At 52.2% G+C, this 8,288-nt stretch overlaps 1 long non-coding RNA gene across 1 annotated transcript; it reads left to right on the top strand.

Moving 5' to 3' along the window:
* Positions 1-7,327: 7,327 nt before the first annotated feature.
* LOC136486453 (uncharacterized) lies at positions 7,328-8,062 on the top strand. Its single transcript, XR_010766809.1, has 3 exons — positions 7,328-7,529; positions 7,615-7,676; positions 7,752-8,062. It is a non-coding gene; the product is annotated as an uncharacterized lncRNA (long non-coding RNA).
* Positions 8,063-8,288: the final 226 nt, after the last annotated feature.

Here is an 8,288-nt window from a genome sequence, read left to right as displayed (position 1 = left end):
GCTGACTCTCGTTGCCGAGGAGGCGAACAGTCTCTGGTTGTAGGTGGCCGAGGCCCATTGGCATGCGGACGAGGCCAAGAGGGCATTCGAGGCTCTATCGACGAGGTCGCAAGAGGATGACGAGGAGGCCACCAAGGTTAGGAGGGAGAGGGACAAGCTGCTTTAGAAGGATGCCAAGACCCGTTGGCGAATCCTCGACCTCCTGGCCGAGGTTGAGAAGGAGCGGGAGCTGAAGCTGGGGCCGAGGAGAAGCTCGTAGCCATGGAGGAGAAGAAGAGTCTAGATGCTGCGACGGTCTCCTGGCTACGCAAGGAGTAGGACGAGCTGCTCCAAACCATAGAGAGGCTCCGCTCGAAGCGTGGCACAGCTTGCGAGGAGCGCGACCAGGCCCTCCGAGAGCACGATGACGCGCAGCAGAAGATCGGCTCCCTCCAGGCCGAGCTTGGAACTGCAATGACCTAGAGGATGGTGGCCGAGGGCATCTCCACCGGGCTGGCTACGGACATCGCTAAGGCGAGGAGGAACCTTCAGGCGGAGAGCAATGAGCTTGGTATCTTGAGCGCCGCCCTCGGAGTGGTCTATGATAACTCGGAGGTGGTGCGGTCAGAGAGGACCAGTTTGCTCGTGGCCCATGCCATCGAGATCATGGCGTGGGTGCACTAGCTTGAGAGGGACACCCTTCACGCCAGGGTCCATCAATACTTCGCAATTGCTCATTCTTATTATGGGGACAACATCGACCTGGAGACGATGAGCCTTGACTTCGTGCCTAGTTACACTGACGTCAAGCTGGATGAGATAGAGGTGGCGGTGGCTCCTATTTCACAGGACCTGGCGGACAAAATGGAAGACTCAGTTCTACCCCGGAGGGGTTAGTTAGTCAGATAGGTTGAATAATCATTCATGTAACAAGAAGATAAACTCTGACCCTTCTGCACTATCACACAAACTTATCATTTTGTTTTGTTTGACTAGGTTTTGTTTGACCCTTCCATTTGTTAAAACCACGGGGCCTGAGGTGTAGGAGGGAAACTCTGATCGTGCTAGTGATTAAGAGTGCCATAGCCATAGTGGCATAGGTTTTTCGTAGTCCAACCAGCCATGCTCCAATCGTTTGTTTTCGCAGACCTTGTCACTAGATTTAACATGAGGAAGAGGTTAGGCGCAGCAGCTGTTTTAGAAAGGGTGTATTTATACCCTTATTAGCCCCTGAGTGAGATTTGACCCCTTGCCGTTTGCTGGGGTTAGGTGTCACTAAAGATCATGGAGAGGATAGCGAGATTAGTAGGAGAAAACATCTCTTATATTCGTACGTACCCCCTCCCTAGGATCCGAGCTATCATTCTGCAATTGCACATTCGGTCTCCTTGCGAGTCTAACTTTCATCGAGCCCCCGCACGTAGTGGCGGTTCAATCAAGGTTGGCTTGACTTTGTGATTGTTGCCCCATTTATGGTTTCTGCAACTGTGGGGGTTGAGCTAATGTTACTTGCTTTGATGGCTCGAGTGATGCACTCGGTGAGCTTGCTAATGGGCATGTTTGAGTGGAATCCAGGTCCATCTTTCGCAACGGGCTCGACAGAGCCTTCATGTGGCATTGCACTACCCCTTAACCCGCCTTCCAACTGATGCCCCCGTCAATGGGGATTCTATGGGCTTGGCTAGGAGTTAGGATCAAATGAAAAGGTTGGGATGACCCTGTCCGCCTCTAGGCAGGTTGGGCGAAGGCTGCTGGGGCTCATCTATGTTTTCTCCGCTAGCTCTTGTTTGACGTGAGGCAGCCTTGGACCCTCCGTGGGTTGGCCATCAAACCCTGGTCTCCTGATTTAGGGTCGGTCAGCTTGAGCCCCCAAGCCCCGTGAGGCACGGGAGGGGTTGGACGTGTTTCATGCGTCACCCCTCCCTCGATTTCTCCAACTAGAGGTGACTCATCATTTATCTACAACCGCGTATTCAGTCTCCTTGCAATGTCGAGCCCCCTTGTCCCCACGCATAGTAGGGGTCTGGTCAGGGGGTCGGTTCATCTTGTGATCATCATCCCTCATGCGTTCATTCGCTAGAACGAAGGGGCTGAGCCGTGCCGTGCTTTCCTCGCTAGACGGAGCATGGTGCTCGGTGAGTTGTTAACAGGCTTGTTTGAATGGAGCCCTAGCATCCCCTTCACGGGGGCCCAGTTTGAGGTCAGCTGGTGACTGACTCTAGATTCTTGGTGGCTGGTTCATATTGTTCTCGGATCCATTCGACCGGTCTAAGGGCTCGATGCCTTTCTTTCGGGCAAAAACCATGGACCTTGCATCATCCAAGACTCGAAATGAGGTCGGGACACCCGTGGCGCTTCATGCACTTTGGGTACTGGCCGCTAGCAGGCATGTCCTTAACCTCCCCTCACTCTTAGGTGCCCTAGAGCGGCCATGAACCCACTAGTGGGCCAACCTTTGAACTCTTGGGCATTAATGGGCCGTAGGAGCATTTTCAGCTCCATATCCCTCTTACCTGCGGTGGCCCATGGCCTTTGAAGTCGAACCATCTCCCGGTGGATCCTTCGCGGGGAAGATTTGGATAGGCATACGCTCGTCTTTCGGTAGCTTCCTGGAGCCGTTCGATCGACCTAGGTATAGGTTTTACCTTGATGATAAGAGTGATGGGTTTGGGAAGCTCTTACCGGACATGATCGAGCAGGATCCAAGTCCATCACTCGTGATGGGGTTGGCATAACCCACGTGGGGCATCATGCTGGTCCCTACCCATTTCCTTGCAGTGGCCAAGCCATCCGATCGACTTGTGTTACCTGTTGAGACAAGACTTTTCTACAGAGATAGAGGATGAGGACATCCTGCGCAAGAATTTAGTTAGGTAGATAAGCCAGGTGAGGAACTTGTAGTAAATGGACAAGCTTCTAATTTCATTATAGCAAACAACTCTACAGCCCTTCTCCCCATTTTGTATAACAAGGTTAGTGCATTCCGACCCTTTTTTGTCATTAAGGCCATAAAAGCTCAGGATGTGGGTGAGCCAATTCTGATCATGCTAGTGAGCAAAGACGCCATAGCTGCTGGGGCATAAGTTTCCTGAAGCCCAACCAGTTATACTCAGAGCTTGTTCCCACAAACCTAGCTCCTAGGTCTTAATGTGAAAGGGAGTCAGGCACTGAGAATGTTTGCTAGGTGGATAGATTTTTAAAGTGTACCGGCCCTTTCCATGGCTAAGGCCAAAAAAGCCCGGGGTGCGGAAAAGAAACTCTGATTACCCTGGTGAGCCAAGGCGCTGTAGCCGCTGGGGCATAGGTTTCTCATGATCTGACCAGTTTTACTCAGTGTTTATTTCAGAAAACTTCGCTTTTGGGTCTTAATCGTGAGAAAGGGTCGGACGTAGAGATTATCTACTGGATAGATATGTCCTTATTAGTCCCTGAGTGAGGCCCGACGCCCCGCCATTTGCCAGGGTCGGGTGTCACAAAAGATCGGGGAGTTCGACAGGGAAACTAATAATAAGAGAAAAATGTGAGTTTATTAAGGGTAAAAGTAACATAGCTGCTCAATGTTCTCGGTGTTTGACGAAGACCTCGATGTTGATGGTTTTGAGCTTGTAGGCGCCTAGCCGAGGCATCTCTGTGATGATGTGCAATCCTTCCAATGAAGGGGAGAGCTTGCGGCGGTCCTTGCTTATTTGGCCGAGCGAAGGAGGGTGACATCGTGTGCTTCGTCTAGCTAGACTCTGTCCCATGCTCCCCCTTGTTAGAGCTTTCGGACAAGAACCGCTTCAAGAGAATGCAGTCCTTGTACATGTGCTTGATGGGGAAGGCATGGTTCGGGCATGGCCCTTCAAGCAGCTTCTTGAAGTGGCTCGGGGTGCCCTCCACGAGCTTCCGACCCTCCGTGAGGTTGGCGTTGGCCACTAGCGACCTTCCGTGCCACCGCTTGTTCTTCCTTTTGTTGGGAGGCTTGGAGGTGCCTTCGTCGGCGTCCTCATCCCGCTTTGCCTTGCCCTTGAGAGTCTATCGGCCAAAGGCCTAAGGTCCCATCAAGTCAGGGCTTGGGCTTCGGTCCTCACCGCTGTCATAGCATCCGCCACGGCATGGATGGTAGCCGCGGCTGGCCCCCTCCTTCGCATCACCGTAGGCACGCCTATGGGCATCGTGGGTGTCGCGGGCATCGTGGTTGAGGCCGAGACACTCATGCACCGAAATCACGGTATGCGGCCTTCCGTAGTCGAAGCTGAGAAGCTGGTTGTTTTCGGGGGTGCGGACCTTCGTTGTAGGCAGCTATAGCTCCTTGGGCGCCTTGGCGATTGCGTCGAGGCCGGTGAAGAGGAGAGGTTGTGTGGCAGCGGAAGACCGCACCAACTCTCCCTCTGTCGTAATGATGAAGTCCAGGTTCCCGAAACACACGTGCATGCTCGAGACCCAGCTGATGTTGCGATTAGCCATCTGAGGCCTGGTCTTGATGTCGAGACGCACAAAAAGGCCCCTACCTGGTGCGCCAACTGTTGGTGTTTTGAGTAAGCACCGGCTAGTAAATTTGTATATTGCGCGTCGAACCCGGATGGTGTGCTATGAGGACACAAGGATTATACTAGTTCGGACCGAATGTCCCTACATCCAGTTTCGGGCTGCTCGTGTTACCAGCACTTAGCTTGTAGTAGGGGTTACAAACAGGGGAGAGAGGGAGGTAGCTCCCAAGTCTCTGGTGTGATGCGGTGTGTTTGTTCGATCAATCGATGTGCGATGAATCGATAACCTTAGTGGGATGCCCTGCTTTTCCTTTTATAGGTCAAGGAAAACCAAGGGTTACAACCAAAGGGAAGAGGAAAAAGGAAAGAGAAATAAGGCTCCCGGAGGTCCACCGTTCTCCTGTTCGTGTGGGTTCCTCTAACTCTATAGATCATGGTGGCAGCGGCGTCGTACCGAGGTCCTGTTGGCCACTGCAGCTTACGTGCGGGCGTCATGCGCCATTCTTGTCTTTTGTCCCATCTGAGCGGACCGAATGGTCAGAGGGTCCCCTGACAGAAACCATGCGGGGGCTAGCGGTATAGTATCAATCAACTAACGCCAGTTGACTGACATTGGATGGTGGTCAGATAGGGAGTTGGCAACACAGTGACCATGCGTCCATCACTGTGGGCGATGTGAGTTCCATGGAATGACATGTCATGGGGACGGGTCGTGCTAAGATGTGACTGCTCCCTGCACGATGCCTGAAGTTTGACCCTGAGTAGTACTTTCTGGCCTGTAGCGGTTGGCGGCGACGTGAGCTTCTGTTAGGAACCATGTCCGAGGGATCGGGCGAGGTGGAGCTAGCCCTCAGATGTCGGCTGAGGCGGAGCTGACCCTCAGGGGTCAGTCGAGGCAGAGCCTACCCTCGGTAGTCAGCCGAGGCGGAGCCAGCCCTTGGACGTCGGGCGAGGCAGGGCCTTCCCTCAGACGTCGGGCGAGACGGAGCCAACCCTTGGGGGTCGGACAAGATGGAGCCAATCCTTGGAAGTCAACCGAGGTGGAGCCGACCCTCAGAGGTCGGGCGAGGCGGAGCCCGCCGCCTCATTGTCCATCGAAGTGGGGCCAACCCTCGGGGGTTGGACGAGGCGGAGCCCATGGTCTCGGCGGTGAGACGAGGCCGAGCTCGGCAAGAGGTGTAGTCACGCACTTGACCGCTCGGATGAATCAATGTTGATGGTTATTAGCTCCTCCTCTTCGGGTACCCTAGTATTGGTCCTCGACATTAACCTCATGGAGGCCCTGGATGAAGTGGTTACTAAACCCATACCTCACAAGCTCAGTAGGATAGCTTGGGTTGTTGACAACCTGAAAGAAAAGGCTGAGAAGGAGGACAACTTCGCCAAGCAGGTGGACACCTTTGGTGTCTAGCTTGATGCCATGGCTAAGAAGTTGGACAACATCATCAAGGATATGGACGCCGCCATGGCTCCAAAGCCCAACAAGTGATGATGTGATGTAGGGCAGTGATGTTGTGATGACTTTTGGTGATCTAGTAACTATATTATGATGAAATACTGATGTACCTATGGCAGTGATGATGTGATGACCTTTTAATTTGGTGATGTGTACGTAGTAACTATGAAGTGCCTATAGCTGATGTGTGTTGGTATGAAACTTTGGTGCCTATATAATCTATATTGTTTTTGTTATGAATCTCTGTTGTTCAAGTGTGTTGCTCATATCCTGAATGTCTATAATTACACATGATTGATGGCAAATGTTGCTGCTGCTGCTGTGGTCATATCTGTAGACCCTACTAGATACCAAATGCTCAAAGTGAACTGATGCAGACATTGGCATTCATGGTACAAGCTCTAGCTTGTCATTAGCATTCTTGGTATTGTTCAAGTCAATTCTTGGTCGAGGTGGACACCGAGGCAGCGGCCCTCCGTGACAAGTGTGAAGTCCGCCTTGTGCATGGCAGCTCCGCCCTCGCCCTCGACATCACCCTCGCCCTGGCATGCTGCCACAAGCGCCGCCTCCCTTGCCCTCACCCACGCCCTCACCCTACCCTCGGAGGACGGCGTCGGAGACGGTGCGTGGAGGATGGCGGTGGATGGCTGCGGGTGGACGGCGGCGCACGGATGCGGCAATGGGTGGACAGCAGCGGGTGGAACCCTAGAAGAAGATTTTTTAATTAAGAAGAAGATATTCATCTGACTATAGTACTTGAATCATACACTCCAACTATTCTACTCAAAACATTATGATTTTATTATGAATTTACTGTTTTACCCTTGAATAAAAGATTTTGAAAAAAGAATTACCACTCCTTTTTGGGGCCCTAATCCCCTTAATTTAGGAGGCATCGGGAGGCATTATGGTGCATATGGGCCCCACCAACCATAGACACATCTTATGTCTCCTGACGCCTCCCTCATAGATGTCTCTCATCGCCTCTGCCTTTTTAGCCGTCGGATTGCTCGTCATGAGCCGTCAAAATTCCCCTCAACCATAATCCTTCTAATTTTTTTATAACATTTTTTTTCCAAATATTAGTGCTAATTTTGAATATACTGGCACTATTTTTATTATAAAATATGATTTAAAGAACGGAGCATCTCAGGGGCTCGGACCTCAGTAGGATCATCCAAATGAGGTCTCGTTTGGATGCTTGAGTATTAGCCTGGATCCGGCACAAAACCATGCCACACGTGGAATGAGGACCATGTCGGGGTGAGCTCCCACGCGAGGTCCAAATTCGCATTTGGCTGCCCGTGTGTCGGAGCGGATCGCGGCCCGATCCACGCCGACCCGAGGGTGAGAGAAAAATCTCCACCCGGGGCATGGAATGGGCGAGCACAGAGTCGTGCAACCTTGCGCCGAGTGCTCCTCCTCGCGCCGCGGCCTCTCGCCGTCCACCGCCTTCTTGCCATCGTGCAGCTCCTCGGCTCCTCCATCTTTGGAGAGCATGGGAGTCAGGACCTCGTGCCGGGACATCAGGACCTCACGTCGGGACATCGGGAGTCGCGACCTCTGCAGCAGCCATCCACCGCCTTCTCGCTGTTATCAGACCAACAGCTCCTCGATCGATCCAGGTGGCAAGTCCCTCCTCCATCTCCTCCTCAACGTCATCTTGTTTCCCTTCCCCTTCTCCTCATCCATTTTTTTGTTGCTAGATAGGGTTGCACGCCGGCGGCGGCTGCTACTCCCACACCGGCCTTAGTCACCTCGAGTTCTTCCAGGTGCATTTCTCCTCCTCCACCTTCCACCGCACCTCCTGATCTTCTCCCTTGTTGTAACCCTTGTTTCTGTGCTAGATCTGTTAGGATATCCAAGATGAGTGGGTGGTGTACAAGAAGGAGAAACTGCTCCTCCTCAACCTTCGGGCCAAGAAGACTGAATTGTGCCCTCCTCTGCCACTACTGGATTCAGCTTCTTTGCCGAGTGTCTCAGGCACTCGGCAAAGGCCGATATACACTCGGCAAAGTCTTTGCCCAGTGTTACACTCGGTAAAGGGCGCTCGGTAAACAGTTTATCGGTAAAGACCTCTTTGCCGAGTGCACTTTATCGGGCACTCGGCAAAGCCTGACCAAGTACCAGGTTGAAATCTTGTGTATTTCCCTTTTTATTAGTGACTGATGGATGCTTTCGACTGAATTTTTTGTTGTTTGGTAGAAGTACTGCTCCTTTTCCATCTTGTTCCTGCTCTGTGAAACTGATCAATACATTAATTAGTTCTGTGAAATTGATGACTAGAGGAAGATTTTGTCATTCTTACTTGATATGCGGTGCACGATGTGGGGCTGATTTGTAGCGAGTCATAGTTAGTTGTGATTTACTTGATATGCGGTGCA

This window comes from Miscanthus floridulus, chromosome 10, assembly GCF_019320115.1.
Source record: "Miscanthus floridulus cultivar M001 chromosome 10, ASM1932011v1, whole genome shotgun sequence".
NCBI lineage: Eukaryota > Viridiplantae > Streptophyta > Magnoliopsida > Poales > Poaceae > Miscanthus > Miscanthus floridulus.
The sequence above is the reverse complement of the archived record's forward strand: the minus strand, read 5'-3'. Positions and strand labels throughout refer to the sequence as shown.